Genomic DNA, 20,144 nt, shown 5'->3' on the forward strand with positions numbered 1-20,144 from the left:
TAAGTGTTTTCGTCGTCGTCCGCGCCGCCCCGCCGGCCGGCGCACTCGCGCTGCCGGGTGGCATCGCCTAACTTACGACCCGATAAACGTAAAATGCGGCCCGAGCAGAAACAAGCAGCGACGAGGGAAGCCGCGCGCGCGCGGTCTTGACCCCGCTCTTTCGAGTCTTGATCAATTCCAAGGCTGAGCGCGCGCGCTCTGCGTATCTGCGTAGAGCCCCGTCCGTACGCCTGTGCACTTGAACTTCTTGCAAGGTAAGAGACCGCGTGGGTGCTCTATGAGTGCCGAGTACGAATAAAATTGTTTCTTTCAAGGTATAGAGGCTTGTACTCCGAAGGCATCTTCAACTTAATGCGGGCGTACCTAGACTTTAAGAGCGTTAGCTCGTACGTTTGTCAAGGACGCGTCTGTCTGTAATGAAGGTCAAATTGACCAAACAGTAACCACGTGACCACACTATATCACATAGCAAAAGTGGGCGCCTAGCGTCTCAACTGATACCTATACTTTCGATCCGTTATATTTGCGCCAGTATAGCGGCCATCGAAGTGGGACCCCCCCCCCCACGATCACCATTTGCATAAAATTTGTAGGCCACACATATGACGCAGAATGTTCCAAGGGGTGTCAAATGACTTGGTATGTTCCTGAGGATAACTGAGATGGAGCCCAAAATATGTGGGATTCGCAACGACGACCTCCCCCCCCCCCCCCTCCCCCCCCCCGCAAAAACCCCCAAGTGTGCTTCATTACTCTCTCCTCGTTGTGTCGCTCAGTTTGGAAGCCAACGAAATGCATCAACATACCCAAAAATTCTGGATAAAATTCATTTTAGCATTTTTCAACACCAAATAGTTTATGAACGCGATTTATTTATATATCGTAAGATTTCACTATGACAGTCAATATATCCGCAGATCTCCGTTGGGCAGGCTTACATTTTTTGCTGTTAACATTTTTGTCATCGTCAGAAATGTTCCCCATTGTTTTTTTTTATGGAGTCTTACACTCGATGTGAGCGATGAAAAAAATGCATCGGAAGAATGAACCACTCTCTTCAGCATTTCCATAACGGTACTTTACGATATTGTAATATTAAATTTTTTTCCAGGAATCCTGGACTTGATAGCCCGCCAGGAGACACTTCTCTCATAGCTCATAAGCAGCTTTTGGACGTTAAACACCATACCATACCATACCATACCATACCATACCATACCATACCATACCATACCATACCATACCATACCATACCATACCATACCATACCATACCATACCATACCATTGCAGAAAATAACTAAACAACCTATACTTCGTAACAGCGGTCGCCGGGTACCCCCTCTGTAATGCGAAAGCCCTGAGGGTAAAATAAATGAATGAATGAATGAAGGGATACAATGGGTAAACGCTTAACCCAGTCTTTGTGCTCGGCTTCTGCGGGGTGAAATGTTTGGAAATCGGTATTTGATTGTGTAACGAATATACCTTGCGCCAAAAGCTCCTCTTGCAACAGTAAAACTTATCATAATCATCACCATGACTTTGTAACAGCCATTAGGCCTCTTAAAGATAAGTATACACTTTAAGGGGTATCTTCAACCAATGAAAGCCGCTGCTTGCTTTTTTTCTCACATTTTTTTAAATGGTAAAACACAGGTAACATCTGCGTCAGATGTGTGATGGTGGACCCTAGCACATCTTACGTGCTTATAACAGCGCTCTGCCAGTATCAATCCAAGATTTTTCTCTAAGAAACAAAGTCGTGGGAAGAACTAACGAAGTGACCTAAGTCGTAGATATGTTTGGTAATTAACACGTACAAGCCCCGTGTGCTTATGGCATGCTGTCTGTTACTCCTGTCAAGTGCAGCTGTCCAAAACATCTAGTAGTGCGCTGTTCTGGTCTGCAATTATCCAAAAGCTCTGGTATGGACCAATCCCGCAGCCGTTTTTGTATACCGAAGTAAGAGGCTGCAGTGGCTTTCTTGGTTTAATTTAATCTGAAGAAGCAAGAGGGCGCGATAGTCTTAACCTTAGGTTGATCTTTTTGAATGTGAAAGAAAAGTGTTAGCCCAGAGGTGAGAGGGTCGACCGGAACGGAGAATTTCCCCGGTTTTGTATTGTTAGCTGCTGTGTACAAAAAACGAAAGGAACGAAATTATTTTGTGCTAACACTGCGACCACTAACAGAGAGCAGAGATGCTTCAAATGCGTCACAAGAGAGCGAAAAAAATGTTCAATTTTCTTTCTTTTTATTATCAATGCGTATACAATTTCTTTGCAAATGCAAGGTGGTTTAGACGAACCCTTGTAGTGAGCAGAAAGGCATGGTTCGTTTCGTTTAGAATGTAATTAAGTCAAATTACACCTCACCTTGCATATTCTATAAGTAATTAAGTAGCTAGCTAGTTGTACGTAAAAAATGTTATTTGCCGTGACGCCTGCAAAAAAAAAAAAAAGAAAGGAGCTTCAAAACGTCTCCTTACGAGATATGGTCCAATAATATTGCAGAAAAATTATTTCTCAACAAATGAAGCCGAGTCAGAAGAACTCAAAATGCAGGCTAGAAAGGGCTTATGCGCCATACTGCTGCTTCGGTATCACTAATCACATCTTATAATAAGAGCCAGGAAAATATTTTTGCACGCCCAGAGAAAACTCGACGAAAGGCTTGCCCTAATGGAGCTTCAAACAACATATTAGTTGTGTACGTGCCCCTGTAGACGCAGTCATATGAATCAGTACACAGCTTCCGGGGGTAACGCCGCAAACGGTTAGTCTACTATGCACTGGCCAGATTTTCATGCTTAGGCCGCGTTCGACCGTAATTGGCATCTGCAGCAAAAGTTGACATATCGCAAGTAATAGGGTTAGCGTCAGTAATAACAGCTCGCATAAATAGCCGCAATCATATGCAAGAAAATCTTTTCAATTCTTGCGGCGACAACTCTTTCAGTGCAGTTCAGCAGCGCTGTAATTACACTCTCAAGTCTCAGCACCTCTGCGCATGTGCGCCTTCGGGTAGTGCCGAAATTGTCATCATTTGTCTCGATTCTGATACCCCAGTGAAAGGCCAAGAAACGGAGGAAACGCGAGCTCTTATCGTGAACTGCCAAAATTGTACGGTGCACCACATGCGCGCGGCTATGAAGTAGTAGTAGTGGCCTGGTTGCTGTTGGTTATTAGCAGTGACAGACCTATTTGAATAATTGTAACTGTGCAGGCGGCCTGCGGTCGGGCGGCCACACTGTCGTGGCTGCCGGCAGGAGAGGCGGGCGCGGGGCAAAGTCCGCTGGCGGCGCTCGCACACACACCGCCCCGAGAGAACTGGTTCGGACGGAAATGCTTCTCGCTACACGGCGCGGCTTTTAGTGCGCACGAACAGCGTACAATAGAGCGCGCATTTAGCCCGGGCAAGTTCCACCTGTGCGGAGGAGAGAGCCGGCGCGAAGTAGACATAAAGAAGGAGGAGGGGGGATCCCTGGTTAGATTAATGCGCGTTTCAGGACACGTGCAGACATCCCCGGAATAGCCACAGCAGCCTCCACTTAGGCCGCTTTACCTCAAAGGAAGCCGCCGCGCGTCTTCCCTTTTCATTAGCACCAAAACACCGCGAATGGCCCGGGGCGTAAGTTCGCACTTGTTAAGTGTGATCCCGGCCTGCGCACGCCGCCGGCCCGCCTAGCAAGCGCGGCCAAACAAAAAAACAAGAGCCGGGTAATGGGCGACGCCCCTTTTTTTCACCTCCGGCTGGAACACACACAGGCAGAGAGGCGATGCAGTGGCGGCGGCGGCGGCGGCGAATTCCTCCGGCCCAAAGATGGTCGCCGCCCGCTTCTCTAACCCGCCGCCGCCGCACGCATCGCCGGCTGGAGGCGCGCGCGCTTCGTCCAAATGGCTTAATTTGAGAGGCCCCCTCGATTCCAACAGTCCCGGAATTCGGCGCCGATAATTGCAGACCGAAGAAAGCGTCAATGGCGTGTCTTTCTTGGGGCGATGCGCGCCGAGGCGCTCCGACTCCGACGGCCCGAATCGTCATTAACAAAGCAGTGCGAGGAATGCCCCGGCCGCCGCCATCGGCCGAGGAGCCGCTTCGTCATTACGCGCTGTCCTGCCGTCCCCGAACGTTGGCCCGCCAATCGGAGGCAATTGACTCAGCGCCGCTGGGGCGCTGGCTGAGCTCGGGCTCCCCAGCGGTGACCGCGCAAAATTTGCCGGACACCTTTCACCGCACGACGCCGTCTAGCGGTGCAAGTGTGAACGTGTATTGCGGCAGTGACCAATACTGCCGGGACGAAAACAGGAGCATTTTTTTTTTGGTGCTAAAGGGACACTGAGGGCAACTCAATCCATTTCTGTCCTTCGTAAATTTCGATTTTATGTCTCCTTCTGTCTACGATGATGTTTGTTCAGCAGCAAAAGACGCATCTGTTATGCTATTTAGAACTTTTCACGCCACTCGATTCAAATTCGCGGCGTCGCAACTGAAAAAGTCTCTGCGGTCACCGTTTGGAAGTGAATGACTGTGTATCGTAGCTCAGTCCTCGCGTGGAAAACTTTTTCGATGTCATTGCAGTTTTCTATGCCTGTATTTCATTTGTTAACATCTTGTAACTTATAGAAGCAGCATTTTCAATGACAGTAGACTCTTAGGCATTAGAACGCGTTAATCTACCGATGTTTATCGAGTGTCCCTTTAAGGATTTTACACGTTCAAACTAACAGCCGTTTACCGCAGTTTTCTAGTATACGCGAAGAGCATGCAGTTTCTACGTGGTTGCTGCAGTTCAGTGAGTGCTGAGTGGGTGCCTTCCGCAGTATTTACCTGCCATTTTAAGTTCCATTATCCCTGCGAGAAACCATCATATTTATGTTCCGAAATCATGCGTTCCATTTCGAACTCACTGATGTCCGAGTTAAATGACAACCATACCTCTAGCGTTATTAGCGAGATATCAAATGATCTGTACATTTTGCAGTGTACTGACGTCGCTACTTTCAAAGAGACAGGATTTTATGCATGAAGGCTCAGGGATGGTTTGAAGGGGGGGAGGCGACTCCCCCTCCCCGCAAAAAACGAATCCGAAACCCATTTTTTTTGGACCACAAAAGTCGAAGAAGCATCATTCAAATGCGACGCGGCCCATCAACCCGCCCCTGGGAAGGTTAAAGGTCGACGTAGTCAAGGACCAGCAAGTGATTAGCACTATGGAGATATTTTAATCTGCCTAGTGGGAAACGTAAGGTAAGGATAGCTCTGATGACAACGGATACAGAGATTCGAAGAACATGGTATACGAGTACAAGAAGAGCAAAGTAGTCGAGTGTTTGACTTAATCCCGTCTGGCGAGAGGGGAACATAATAGCAGAAAAGAGGAGCACTCGCCAAAAAAGAAAAAAGAAACAATTGACGTTTAGGGGCCCGTACGGGTCCGTTGTTCACAATGGCAGCGTTAAAGGTGCGCCCTAGAGACTTCTTCTACAATCAGTCCGTCTTGGAAAGATGAGGGCAGTACTGTCCCTGCTCCGTCGACTGCCGGCTAGGACGCCAAGTGACCTCTTTGCTGCCCTTCACACTTTCCACACAGTAGGCTATAGTCCGCCATAGTAAATAAATGGTAGCAGGACCCTCCATTTACTTACGATGCTATTAATTTCCGCCTAGGCATCCCAGGCCTGGCTGAAAACGATCAGAATCAGTCTTTATTTGATGATACGAGGTCTTTTAGAAAAGTATCCGACTTTATTTTTTTTTTTTTTTGCGAGCACCTGATGGATATGAAACAAGCGCGCTTGCATAAGCCGACCTTGAGCCTTCGTGCGCATGCCCGAATTTTTTTCCCGCCTGCCGAAAGCGTCAGTCGCTGGGACGCGGCGTTTTAGTGAGCCAGTGCGCAGCGCACTCGTCGGTTTTTTATTGCAAGGAAAATGGCGGAGCGACAGGAGCAGCGCTACTGCATCAAATTTTGCCAGAAACTGGTCGACAACCAAGTGCAAACCATTCGGAATATTCAGACGGTTTTCGATGACGATGTTATGAGCAGCACACAGATTTAGCAGTGGTACAACCGGTTTAAAGACGGCCGCACATCGGTGGAGAGCGAGCCACGCTCCGGTCGGCCATCAACATGCCAAAACGACCAGGTCATTGCCGAAGTGAACGTTGTGGTGATGCGGGACCGTCGTTTGACTAGCCGAGAAATTGTGGAAGAGATGGACATCAGAATTTTTTCTGCACGTCCCATTATCACCGAAGATTTGGCCATGGAGAGAGTTGCGGCGAAATTCGTGCCGAAGCTGCTCACGATGGAGCAAAAGCAGCTTCGTGTTGAAGTTTCACGGGACATGCTGGATTCCACAAACAGTGACCCCGACTTCATCAACACCATAATCACCGGTGACAAGTCTTGGGTGTACGGGTACGACCCGGAAACCAAATCCCAGTCGTCACATTGGAAGCATTCCACGTCACCAAGACCAAATGAGGTCTGCCAAATGCGCAGCAACGTCAAAGTGATGCTGATTGCTTTCTTTGGCTCCCGCTGTGTGGCACACCACGAGTACGCACCCCACAGGGTCAAACAATGACGAAAGAGTACTACAGGGATGTCCTTGGTCGCCTACGTGATGCTGTAAGGCGCAAGAGACCGGAGCTGATGTCAACAGGAAATTGGCGCATCCATCACGACAATGCTCCTGCACATTCCTCGCATTTGATTCAGACTTTCCTGGAGAAAAATCAGACTCCTGTAGTTCAACAGACACCTTACTTTCCTGATATGGCGCCCTGCGACTTCTGGCTGTTTCCCAAAATCAAGAGGCCATTGAAAGGAGCGCGATTTCACACAAGAGAGGACATTATGGCTGCAACGACTGCTGAGCTAAACTCTATTTCGAAAAGGGCATTTTCGGAATACTTCCAACAACGGCAGCACCGCTGGGAGGAGTGTGTGGAGTCCCAAGTAGACTACTTTGAAGGTGATTAGGTTTCCAACGTTCCAGTTATGCCAGTTTTTTTTCTTCGGCCAAAGGTCGGATACTTTTCTAACAGACCTCGTACATTTTGAAAGTACAGCATATCATAGAAGGAAGTCCCGAAGTCAGAGACTGTAATGGGACCTCCGTATTAAATACATCTAGTAAAACATTTAACAGAGATCAGATGAATATATCAACCGGAATATATACGTATGGGATACAATTAAAGCGGACACATGGGAGAGAAATAAAAGCTATTAAAAAGGACCACCGAAACATATACAGTTGTGCATAACTATACAAGCTGATATCATAATGAATTATAACAAAGTTCAGGAGGCAGTGCAAAATGCATGTGGCAAGAATTGGAAACAAATTAATCACAATTAGGACTCTTCGCTAAGAATTGATCGTTTAAAGTGTGCTTTAAACTTGAAAACTGAATGAGCCTTTTTTAGTTCTATCGGTATAGTGTTCCAGGCAGCAAGGGATGAGAAATGAATTGCCTATTTCCCGTAATTGGTGCGTACTTTAGGTAGGACAATATTGTTATTTAGTGCGAACCGAGTTATGTTGGCGTTTACAAGATAACACTGTGGGTTGAGAGGAAGAGAGATTAGATTGTTGACAAGTTTGTACATGAGATTGCCAAGAGAATATCTAACAATCTGTGATACGGAGAGGATGTTATGTTCCTGAAGAATAAAGGCTGCATCGGTGTAATAAGAACTGTAAGTAAGTATACGAATGGCTTGATTTTGAATTATCTGCAATGATCTTATATGAATAGCACACGTGGTTCCCCAACGTACTACACAGTAACTGATGTGTGGGTGTATAAATACGTAATGTAAGGGTATTAATGTACTGTTAGAAAAAGCGGGCTTTAATAAGGATTCACAAACCGCATGTCGTTTCCTTCTTTATATTTGTTATGTGTTTGTGAAACTTTAGATCACTGTCCAAATGCACACCCAGAAATAAGGCGAAATCGCTAGCCTCTATGAGATACTGACCAATTGAGACAGGAGGAATGGAAAGTGACTGCCGTTGATGCGAGCTGAAAACAACGAACTTCGTTTTGCTAGAATTGATGGTGAAATTGTGTTGATTGCACTAAGATAGAAGATTGTCCAGGTCATGATTAAATTTTGATATGAGATTAGTAACGCTTCAATCTGAGTTTTAAATTGTGGTGTCGTCAGCATATAACATGCACTTGGAGGAACCGAGACACTTTGGTAATGTATTAATATAAATTAAAAATAAGAGGGGACCCAGAATAGAACCCTGGCGTACGCCTAAGTTTGTAAACACGACATCAGAGTAGACACCTGAAATAGTGACGGTTTGTGATCTGTTTTCCAAGTAATTTTGTACCAGTAATAAGTAAAAATAACCCTTGCCTACACGCACATGCGGTCTTGATTTGATGGCTCTGTCACAACCCTTACTTTTTTTGTCATCATTTTCGTCACGATCCTTCGGCCTATAAAAGGTGTGGCCTTCGACCAATAAAGCCAGTTGTTGGTTAGCGCTTGTGTGTGTATTTTGTCTCTCTTGTCCGTGCCTTTGTTTGCGCTATAAACCCTTCAAGATCAAGATGAACTACCAACTTGCCCAACAGGAACAGGAAGTCTTAGTGAATAACGGGGGGCCGGCAAAACCAATTTCTTCTAGCCTAGTGAACAAAATTGGATGATTAATGGTGTAAAAAGCTTTTGACAAATCTACAAAGACGGCTGCTACAAATTTTCCTTCATCTATGGCAATTCTTAATTTGTCTCTTAGTTATAAGAGCAAGTTCGGTAGAATGCCCAGAACGAAAACCAAACTGATATGGCGATGATATATTAAATTTATCCAAATATTTAACGAGGCGATTCGCATTTAGTTTTTCAATTACTTTGTTAGAGACACGGAAGTATGCAAATTGGACGATAATTTGTCATTAAAGAACTCGATGCTATTTAAGTGATCTTTAGTACTTGAACATCGGTACAGCGCCCACAGGGGGCGCCAAAGGTTGACAGTGCGGCTGTGTGAAATGTTTGGTTTGGTTTATGGGGTTTAACGTCCCAAAGCGACTAAGGCTATGAGAGACGCCGTAGTGAAGGGCTCCGGAAATTTCGACCACCTGGGGTTCTTTAACGTGCACTGACATCGCACAGCACACGGGCCTCTAGAATTTCTCCTCCAAAGAAATTCTAGCCGCCGCGGCCGGGATCGAACCTGCGTCTTTTGGGTCAGCAGCCGAGCACCATAGCCACTGAGCCACCGCGGCGGCCGTGTGTGAAATGTTATGCTCAGCCGCATTTGTGGTGCTTAACCTTGGTACCTCTTGGGCTGGCCAGCTTCAACTTTGTCTTCAACTTTGTCTTCAACTTTGATCGGTGAAAGGTCACTCAAGCTTCTTTCTTTCTGCGAACTACGGAGTATCGCGATTCTGTTGGACTCCAAGTCCGTATGAGCGCCTGCAAGGCGGGACTTCCGTGGATAAATTTTTTGCCTTTAGTCTATGATCTGGTTAAGGAAACTCAAGCTCAGTGGCTCCCATCTGACGTAGAAGTCACTGATAACAAGGCTGCCGATCTTCTCACCGAACAAGCGCGGTCACATCAAACTTGAGTGCCTGTGCACTCCCCGCTCCACATAAGTACCGCGGGTAGAAGGAAATGGAAAGAGATAAAAAAAGAAAATAAATAAATAAATTATAACGGACTAGTGCCGAAAAGAAAGTAATCAAAGGGTTGAAAGAGAAAAGAGAAAAATAAAAAAGACATGACAGTGCTAAGGACACTTCCGGAAATTCAATTAATTCAATGAAATAACTCAGGCGGAACAATTGAAGATAGATGACTGGAAGGCTAATCCCGCCACCTGAAGACGCGAATCCACTTTCACTACATTGGTTATGTCAGCGTTTACTGCGGCGTATTGAAGAGAACCCATACGCCTATGTCTGGGCGAGGGCATCATTTGAGTAAAATTTATTAAGTGAGGCTCACAAGTTGGCTCAACCTCCCTTAGCGAAGTACTGCAGGTGAAGAACGTCGATAAAACTGTGAATGATTGTCTTAACCAGGCACGTAGCAAGGAACTTCTTAACTGGAGGGGCCCAAGGTACTTTCTTGTATCAAGTGGTTAGGAGTGGGGGGGGGGGGGGGGGGGGGGGTGCTCATGTGTCTGGTTTTAACCAAAAAGGATTTCTGTGTGAGGAAGCAGTAACAAACGCAAGTAAATCAAGATCAACCAGGATCTAAGAGCCGTAGGCAAGGACGGGCTGAACATAGTTCTTGATGTGTCCGGGATATATGTAGGTCTTTGCGTGTATACTTTATTATTTGGATCGTTCTTTGTAGCCTGTATGCGCAATTTTCCCCAGTCTGCTTGCAGTTTGTGTTACCTGTGATTTGTGCATGCTTACCTGCTTTAGTTTAAAGTTACCTGAATGGATTGGTGGTTAGGTCGTCCTGTTTTTGCTGAAGGTTGAATTTGTGCAATACTTAAGGCCTTGTGTGCTTTGTCTGTGCAGTGAAATGAAGGCTAAAACCGGTTTGACATTTGAGCTATGAAGGCACTTATTAATGTCATCGCATGTTTTGCAGCAAAAAAAATTGAGTCTTTAGTGGTACGTAATTCTTACCTAAATTAAATGAGGAAGATGGAACAAGGACTCTGCACGAGACTGCTGCCTGTTTCATTAGAGGATCTCCTGCTTTTGAAACAACGTCGCTTAAAAAAATACGATGTCACGTAGTGTAGCGATAACAAATGCTATGATGGGGGCGAAAAAAAGAAAGGTCGAGTCCCCACCTAAAGGCGCGTTCACACTTGGGAATTCGGCGGCGAGAGCGAACGGAATCCGCTGCCGCGGCAGAGATTCAGCCGGAATACCCAGCGGAAAGCCCGATCGGTCCGGAACCGAATTTTGCCGCCGGAAAAAATTCCGCGGACGGCGAGTACGAAGTTTCATTTCCGTGGCGACAAATATGGCGGCGCCCTTCGATGGATGACGCCTCGCTTCGGACTGGATTCGTCGTTGTAACTGCCTTCTTCACCGTGTTCATTGGCCATAAATGGGCAACCAGCTCTTTCACTTCGTCTTATCTCGCCCATAATAAAACGTACGATTAATAAATTTTCTTTATTTTTTTAAATTTATAGTGAAGATTCTGCCCCCTTTAGGCTCAAGAGGGGCGTCGGTTTGTTGTTAAGAACGGTTCCCGTCCTAACCACCAGGTGGCGCCACTAGGCTAAATGTCGTCGCGCTTCTGTTTTAAAAGTAAGAATGTTAGAAATGGCTTAACGCCCGGCAAAATAGCTGCATTTAGAGTACATAAGCGTGCACGCGGTTACGACATATAGACAGCATCAATTAACCTCTTGCCATATCTCTGAACGCCGTGAGCAGACGACATACAAACGACGAGCGGAGACGTGGTGGCCGGCAAGTGTGAACGAGGCAGCATTTCGGCGGCGGCGGATTTCGCTGGCCGTCGCCGCCAAAATGCCCAAGTGTGAACGCGCCATAAGACACTAGTTGTGACGGGCTTAATGGCGACGGGAGGCAATGTCTACCGAAGACTTCGAATTTGGGTGGTTTTGGGCGAACCAATTTTCAACGAACTTGGCCCGTAATAAAAATTCAGCAACACGCCGGAGACGATAGCAACACGTACACTTGGTCATCGACGGGATAAGAAAGCTCGCGGCTCCCGTCCGCGTTAAACATGTCTCAGAACATCCTGCGTAAGAAACGTGCACCATAGAGAAGAGTCTTGAGAGTCGCCGCAATTCGAATTGCGTGATCGCGAACCATCTATAGTCGGCTCGCCAGAGCACAGATCTTGATAACTTACCCACTGTAGTGAAGCTGTCAATCAACACAGCGCACCTACGGAGCGATAACGGAACAAAGCTACTTGAAAACCAAGCATAATAAAGCCTCGAAGCAATAAGCCTACCCGAGCCTTTTTCTTACTGTTATTGGCGTGATAGACTGATTGTGAAAAACAGGCGTTTGGTTTATGTTGCACGGTGGGCATGATAACGAAGTATTGGCGTTATGCTCAGGGGCGGACTTTCTTTTTCTTTTCTTTTTCGGGGGGGGGGGGGGGGGGGAGGGGGGGGGTGGCGAGGGCCGCCGCCCCGAGAAATATAACATAGGAAAACAATGGTGCGCTCTATATTTTTCAGCGAAAAAAAGTCGAAGAAATACGTGGTTCGCAAATGGGCCCACCCGCTCCCCTCCCAACCGCCCCTTCAAGAGTGAGCCCATTGAACCGCCCCTGGTTACGCTCCCTGAAAAACTCGTAATTCTTGTTTTTCCTCCACAGGGAACGGCGCTCCGGAGACGTAAGCTGCAGCTGTCATCGCGCGGCGTATTTGCCTGCCTCTACACATCTCGCCTATTGTCTTCGCTTTCTCGCTTTGAAATATTCCAGAATAATAGCGCCAGCAAGACTTGGGATATCTGAAATGAAAGCTGTTAGGTTAATTCAAGCTATGTTTGGGTTACCCTATCTGCATGGAAAGCAGCAGGGTATCACTTTATGCTGCACTTCTCTTAACCGAACTCCCATAGAAGGCCATGTATTCTTCGGGGTTCTATCTACGCTTGTAAGATGCATGAGTGCTCCTCTGTAATCCAGGGGAGCATAGACCTGTAGTGGTCAGGTGGGCTCTCACTTGAGCTTACATATTGCAGCGATAGCTATATAAGGAGGTTGGACCATTCCATGTCGAGCGGAGTGAGCACGGCTTCACCTCTGCGTCGGATAAGCACATGTCCAGAGCAGGTGTCGACTGGCGTTTGCAGAGGTGCACCTGTGTAGATGGACAAAAATTAGCGGATGTAGGAGAACAGACAGTCTAAATGGAATCGTATTCATGCATTGAAAAATAGGCTTGAAAAATTTTATGCCAAAAAAGAAGACAACTGCGTCACTCGAGGTTAAATAGGAAAATATTTCTTTTTTACCTCGTGTTGACAAGTTGAAGCTGCTGCGCTGGGGTACCAGTAAACAATACGTTAAGCACGTCGATTGTTGAGAGGGCTATTCTTTTGAGCCTTCGTAGCCTGTACACTGTCCTTTTAGCCCACTCTTTTTTCCGTTTATTACTCGAGCAGGGCCGATTATCGTTTAACGGACGGGTTCCTGAACGTTCAGGATGATGGCGCGGCTGTAACCATCCAGGAAAAGTATAGATGTGGGCACACTGTCGGCGAGGTCCGGTGTTGGACTATGCGTTGGCCGCACATTCCCGCGCGTCTTTCTTTGCGATAGGATTACGTCTAGCGAAAGATGCTAACCAAGGCAAGGAAGTAATCCGTTTCGACCTAAAGCAAGATGTGTAGGTTGTTGAAGCGATTTGGCTTCAACAACCTAAAAATAAAAAAAATCTTCCAAGCGTTTCTGGCTGTAGTGAAGTACGAAACAGCCGTGTTCTTGCTCTAGACGAGATGGTTCATATTAACGGAATTCTGTTTTGTATTATTTTTCTCTTTTCAAGTTGGAACGCCTTAGATTGGATTGTGGCTGTTAGTAACGGACTCAAAGTATCAGCGCGACGACAGCGGTTTCGTGAATAGTATATATCAGTTATTTTGAAAGCTTACCTCGTGTTTGTTGCAGAGCCACCGAGTTCAACTGAAGAAGAGGACGTCGGAATAAATTACAAAATGGTGGCTCCCATGGAAGCGGCAGCAGCGCTGAAAAGAAAACTTACCGCGCCCCGCAGAGTCGTCCAGGTCTATAAAAGAACAGAAACTAGTTGCTTAGAGTGATTTTCTTTAAGCGTTTTATTAGAAATACACATTTATGAGGTAGGTTTGCCGGATTAATCTGTTCACAATTGGTTGAATAAGAAGAGTTAAAACGGCGCAGCATCGTTACCCCGCGAGTCTGGAGAGGCTGCATTGCAGCCTGTTTCTTCAATGAAATGTTGAATTGTAGTGTTCTCAACATGTGGCCCTCTATTAGGGCAATTTATCTTTTTGCGTGCCCAAAATTTAAGCTATACTGCAGATTTCTGACAAGAAAAAAGAACCGAAGAAGCGCCACTCCCTAAAAAATTTCTCGTAGTGTGCCTGCTGAGTTTTAGATTCACGTAACTGCGTTGAAAGGGTTGTTTTCCTCCTGTAACTATATTCAGGTCACCGAGCGTGAAAGGAAGTAATCATTTTCTTTTACTTAACTATACACGTTGCGAAGTTATGCAAGTGTGGGACAGTGTTTCTATCGCAGAGTCACACACACGTCTGAACTGTTCTTGACCATTCGGCCCATTCTTTCACGCCTATGCACTTGCGAAAGCTTCAGTGTTGCTCCTAATTTCCGAATCACATCTATCGTGCGAATCGGTTATTTATTTATTTATTTTTCTCGTACAGCGTCTCGGTGATGATTTGCTTTGGGGTGTGCTGCGATTCCTGTTATAGGTGCGCACAGCACTGCCTCAGCTCCCTCAGCATCTCTCGCACGTCGAGAGCCAATGCCGCTCGCGGAATCGTCCCGCAGCCGCATCGCTTTGGAGCGATTCCATCGAAGGCGGGCGTTTAGCGGCCCGCGGCCTCTTTGTGCGCCGAGCACGCAACGCCGCGCTGTAGTACATGACGCCATTTACGGAGACGTTAAAAGGCAGCGGCGGCCGCCGCGGCGAATACGCAGAAAAGCGAACCGCGTATCCTGAAACTTCTTCTATTGACACGACGCGCGAAGCACTGGCCAAATCAATCATGGCGCCGCGCAACAGGGCCTGCGCGCGAGTCGCGGGCCACCGGCACGGGCGTCGGCAGCCGTGGAGCGGTAATGATCAATCATTAGCGCCCTCCCTTTTGTGGCGCGGCGGCAGCGGTGGTGGGGGCATTTCGCTGCCCGCTCTAGGAAACCGCGACCGGGCCCGAGAAACCGCGGTCCGGAGCCACTTCCTGGACGCATCCTGGTATCGCGGATGGGTCGCTGGGGGCCGCGCTCAATTACTGCAACGAACGCCGTGTGAAGGATTCGCGGCTCCTCTCGCGGACGGAATGAGCCCTCCTCCCCTGACAGCTGCTTTCGCACAATGGCCACGTGTGGGGTAGCGGGTCTCAGCGAGCGACTCGCTTCGGCCGTCACGAGATGCGGGGCAGCGCCTTTGAAGCGCAACTCTCCCGTGCATGTGCGCTGCATGGTGCAGCGGAATCCTTTGTAAACTTCCCTCGTGTTTGCGTGCATGCCGAAACTACCGAGAAACGCTTTGTTAATGCGCGGCGGGAGAACGAGCTGGGAGCAAACATTTCTTCCTGACACCTTGACAACTCACTCCGACGTATGACTGACCGCCTTCCCTTCGATTCGGCACGACTTTCTGCACGAACGCGCCAAGACACTGACGGCTCCTAACGGCGCGAAGGAGCCTCTTTAATACTGACCAAAGGAAGGAGCTATAGTGTCTTCGAATCGCTGACAGAAACATGGACCGTGAGCCTAATTTTCACTTCGACCTTATTACAGTCACATGAGGCTCTGCTTTTTTTACGCTTTGATTTAGTGCGAGAAATTTAGTTGGTTAGCTTGGAAAGCTTCGTTAAGACCTTGCACCTTATTGCACTGACTCAAAGGGGAAGGGCATAGAGCATCGCCTTCCGTGTTTTCTGCTGCCACGTTGGCTCTGCCACACTGAAGCGAGAGAGATGGGCAAAAAAGTAAGTGCACCAGGATCTGTGCGATGTCTGCCACTAAACCGTTGTACAGGTCTCCAAATATTTTTTTCTTCAACTTACATACAATGGAAGTAAAGACACATTCATGCCTAAAAGAGGAGGAGGAAGAGGAGAAGAAAAGGAAGGGAGGTTAACCGGTTAATCCCCCAAGGTGCAGTAATAAAGGAGTGATGATTCTTGAAGGCTACACCAAGACACAGGCGGCATAGCAAGGTTGCTTCACGTCAAGGAAGGCCAGGTGTAAGCCGGAGCTTCAGGTCATGGTTCAGGGATTGTATACGTGAGTTCGAAAACTGGCCGGAATTCCACGCGGCAATCGTGATGTCCCGCGCAAGTGCGCGAAGCCTGGCCGCTGCGTCTGCTCTCTAAATGGGGATTGACACACAATCGCCGTCATGGTGAGCAGTTCACACGGCCTCGTCCGCGTGGTGGCTGCCTGCTATTCCGCTGTGTCCTGGTAGCCAATGGTATATAATATCGTGCCTTCACTGATGACAGAGTGATGGAGCTGTCGGATTTCCGCGACAAGATGTTCATGGGATCCACGGATGAGAGCAGCTTGTAAGCCTTGGAGGGCTGGTCTGAAATCAGTGCAGATAGACCAATGCTGGCGTCTTTTCTGATCGATATGCTCAACGGAGACACGAACAGCGGACAGTTCTGCGCCCGTCAAAGAAGTCTGGTGAGACGTGTTAACTCTGATTACTGCAGTCCTTACAGGGATGACCACGTATCCAGAAGAACTGATGGGGTTCACTGATGGGGTTCCAGAGTGGTGAGGACGGTCTAGAGGCGGACGTAAACTGGAAAGGCAGAATGGCGCGACGTGCGTTAATGATGTTTGCAAACGATGTAGGCTGCCTGGTAATAAGAAGGCTAACAAGAGAGTTAGAGGGAACCTGGGAGAAGTGTCAAATATGTGCCCTCAGGACGTAAACTGTTAGGTATGTAGAAACTGGATGAACCTGGGCGATTATACGGTTGCGGCCTTAGAGGCACATGTCGGCAATCCTGGGCACAGAGCTTGAAGGCTTTATAGACTTAGTATGTTTGTTTTTCGAATTTTCCCAAGTGCAGGAAGGACGTACCGAAGGAATCCCACGAATACTGCGTTGTACAGCTGGATCATCGAGCGCACTGACGCCCCCCACGACTTCCCCCAAGAAAGGCGAGAACATGAGCAGTCGTTGTCATTCTCTTTTTCATGTACCAAACATGGGGGCTCCGTGATAGGTTTAAGTTGATCATTACTCAGAGAAAGTGATGTCTTCTTTTGTTGGGTATTTCTGTGCAGGCGCAGGAAAATAAGGCCCCTCTGGTTATTGTCCCGTGCATGCGCACTGGCACCCCGCTATGCCCCTAAACGATAAGGTCGCCCTATTCTAAAAGTTCCTAATGAGACATGTTCTTGCGTGTAAACGCAACAAGCGAACACTTTTCGGTTCAAATCTGCAGTCCTTGCAGGTGGAGGTAGGACGTAAGAATACTTGCCGCCTTTTGAAGCCTCGCGCGAACTTGTGAGCGCGTAACTCCTGACGCCCAAATACAGATGTCTGCAAAGATTGGGAGTTGCGCCTATTGCGGTAGTAAATCGACAAGGCCTACAAGTATAAGACTGTACAGCGTTGGACTCAGTACTGTACCTTGTGGGACTACGCGGGAAGTGAAATGAGAAGACGTTGGTCTGTCCTCAGTCTGCACAGTGATATAGAGAGGGAACGAAGATCCGAAGGACTGACAATTAAGTGCGTTACATAAATCACAAAATTATGCAATACCTATAACGCTGCGAGTTTTTCTTTTTTAAATGTCTGTTCGTTATCACCCTTTCCGTAATCCCTTCCCTCACGGCATGGTGCAGGTATCCTCTCCAACAGGGGCGTAGCCAGGGAGGGGGGGGGGGGGGTGCTTATGGGGCTTCAGTCCTCCACCGAAATTTTTTCGAACTGTCATCGACCGCAGCGTGGCCCAAGTACCTATCGCAACTTCTGCTATCATAGTTTTGCTCTTGCCTGGATGGTCTGTCATTGTGTAAAATTTACTATCTGTGATTGAGCAAGATGTTTATTTGCCTTGTTTGGCGCATTATATAGAGTGACTTTTGCTTAGATACGTAGATTTAATGGAGACATACGCGTATTTAAATATCTTGTTGCAAGGTTTTGTGTGTACATACAGTGACTTTGTTTTCAGTGACACTTTTTTGTCCTTTATCAAGTTGCATCTTCGCATTCCTAATACTCCATTTTATCTTCGCACTTCTAATGTATATTTTGCAGAACTCCTCGTTTATGCATGGGCTCGCTGTTGCGACTAAAATTTCGGTGCAATTGCTCGCAATACATGACCGGTGACAGCTGCTGCTGCGCAGTACACTTGATTGAAGGACAGCGTGATTGAGGTTTTTCCCTGGCCGTTGCATATGTACAAAAATGTAAAGGTTTTTGAACGACAAAGATTCATTAAAATATTTTTCCTCTACTTGCTCATTTAATGGCCTTTACGTTTTTCATATTAGTGGCATGCACTGCTTTGCCGGTTTCGGACTGATATAGTTCTAGACTTCGTGTGATATTTTCTTTACTTGCTAAATACGCAAAAACATGGAAGCATTGGTATGAGTTATGTCTGCCGCGATTTTTAAGACATACGAATACATTCTTTTATTTAAAAAAAATACATATTTCACTTGTTTAGACCGTGTGTAGCGTTATCTAATACATATTGGCATTGTCAATGGCAATGCAGTTATTTTTCTTGCGTTTTATCCCTCCACAAATGCTATGAGGAGACCGCGCTGCAACATGAGCCCCCCCCCCCCCTCGAACAAAATTTCTGGCTACGCCACTGTCCTCCAACAGTGAGACTCCTACCGTCGCTTTCCTTTTCTTGCAACTGTACCGTTATTCCTATGCTGTACGTAACGCGTTACTAGTAATTGATTACTTAAAATAGGTTACACTTTCTTGAAATTTTGTAATGATTGATCACTTTTTCAGAACGCTGATGTTCCGGATAACTCAGTTTTCTTTTTTCCTGTGATTGACTCCTGGTAATCCGTTACTTTTTTCCAAAAACAAGTAACCAACGATACAACTTCCGTAACCTAAACTTTTCGGCAAACCCTGGTGCTATAGCCGGGCTATTTCCTTCGTGACAGAGCGACAATGGACCGGCTGCGGAGAAGCATCGCGTGCAATTATGTGCAGGCCACGACCGGGTCACAGCTGTCTCCTACGGCAGCACCCATCCAAAGAAATATCACGTGACCGCTCCATCCTGTCAAATAACGCCGCAACTTCCCTCTCAGTAGAGCATCTCAGCATCTCCCACAGCACCAGTGGTGGTCCTAATGGGGGGACGGAGGGGGCTGTCGTCCAACCCTCTCCCCCCTCCCCCCCCCCCCCCCCCCCAAAAAAAAAAAAAGCCGTTGCACATCTTCCCGAACGTCCGTTTTCGAGCTCTCATGGGACGAGATGCGAATTTTGACGTAGAACTAGAAAGCTTTTTCCTCGTGATGCGTCAAGTAGTCCCCTACGTTGTACGTTCGTCATGTTAGCGGCTGTCTTATTTCACACAATTCTACGTTCTACAGGTTGGTTGTTATACGAGTACAATTCGTCGTGACTGTCGAGGTATCATGGTCCTGCCGTTTCCCCACCGTTGCCTTGCCTTGGCGCCGGCGCCCTTTCCGGAAACATCCCTTGTGAGACACAAGCAGCGCCATCTACCTCATGGATTCTGCACTGCAATTGCGATTTACAGCCACCTTCGATATATCTGGTATATTTCCTCGTTATATCAGTTATTACATTTCATAAAAAAGTGCATCACAGCACAACGAATCGTTTGACGCCATCCGAAACACCCTGCGACAAACGGTTCGGCCATAATGGCCGTCTGAAGGTCCTCGGAATGGACGGTTTGAGGGCGGAAAGGTCATCGTTGCGAATCCCGCACATATTTTGGGGTTCATCTCAATTATCCTCAGGAACATGCCAAGTCATTTGACACCACTAGAAACATTCTGCGTCAAAAGTGTGGCCTCCAAATTTTATGCTACTGCTGGTCAAGGGGGGGGGGGGGGGGGGGGGGGTGTCCCACTTCGATGCCGCTATCCTGGCACATATATAACGGATCGAAAATACTGGTATCAATTGAGGCGCTACGCGCCCACTGTTGCTATGTGCTATAGTGTGGTCACGTGCTTACTGCTTTGGTCAAATTGACCCTCTTTGCAGACAGACGCGTCCTTGACAAACGTAAGTTGTAATAGCTAACGCTCTTAAAAGAAACAGACATACAGCGCTGTGTATGAGTCTTTTCATACTGTCCTTTCTTGCACTGATTGAGAGTCCTCGATTTAACAATATATAAATCAGTGACTGTTCCGAAGGGCGACCCCAACAACTCCATCTTCTGGTCGGCTAATTGAATCCTCCACGCTATAGTTCCACA

Source organism: Amblyomma mixtum, chromosome 3 (assembly GCF_055824585.1).
Source record: "Amblyomma mixtum isolate Tamu chromosome 3, ASM5582458v1, whole genome shotgun sequence".
Lineage (NCBI taxonomy): Eukaryota > Metazoa > Arthropoda > Arachnida > Ixodida > Ixodidae > Amblyomma > Amblyomma mixtum.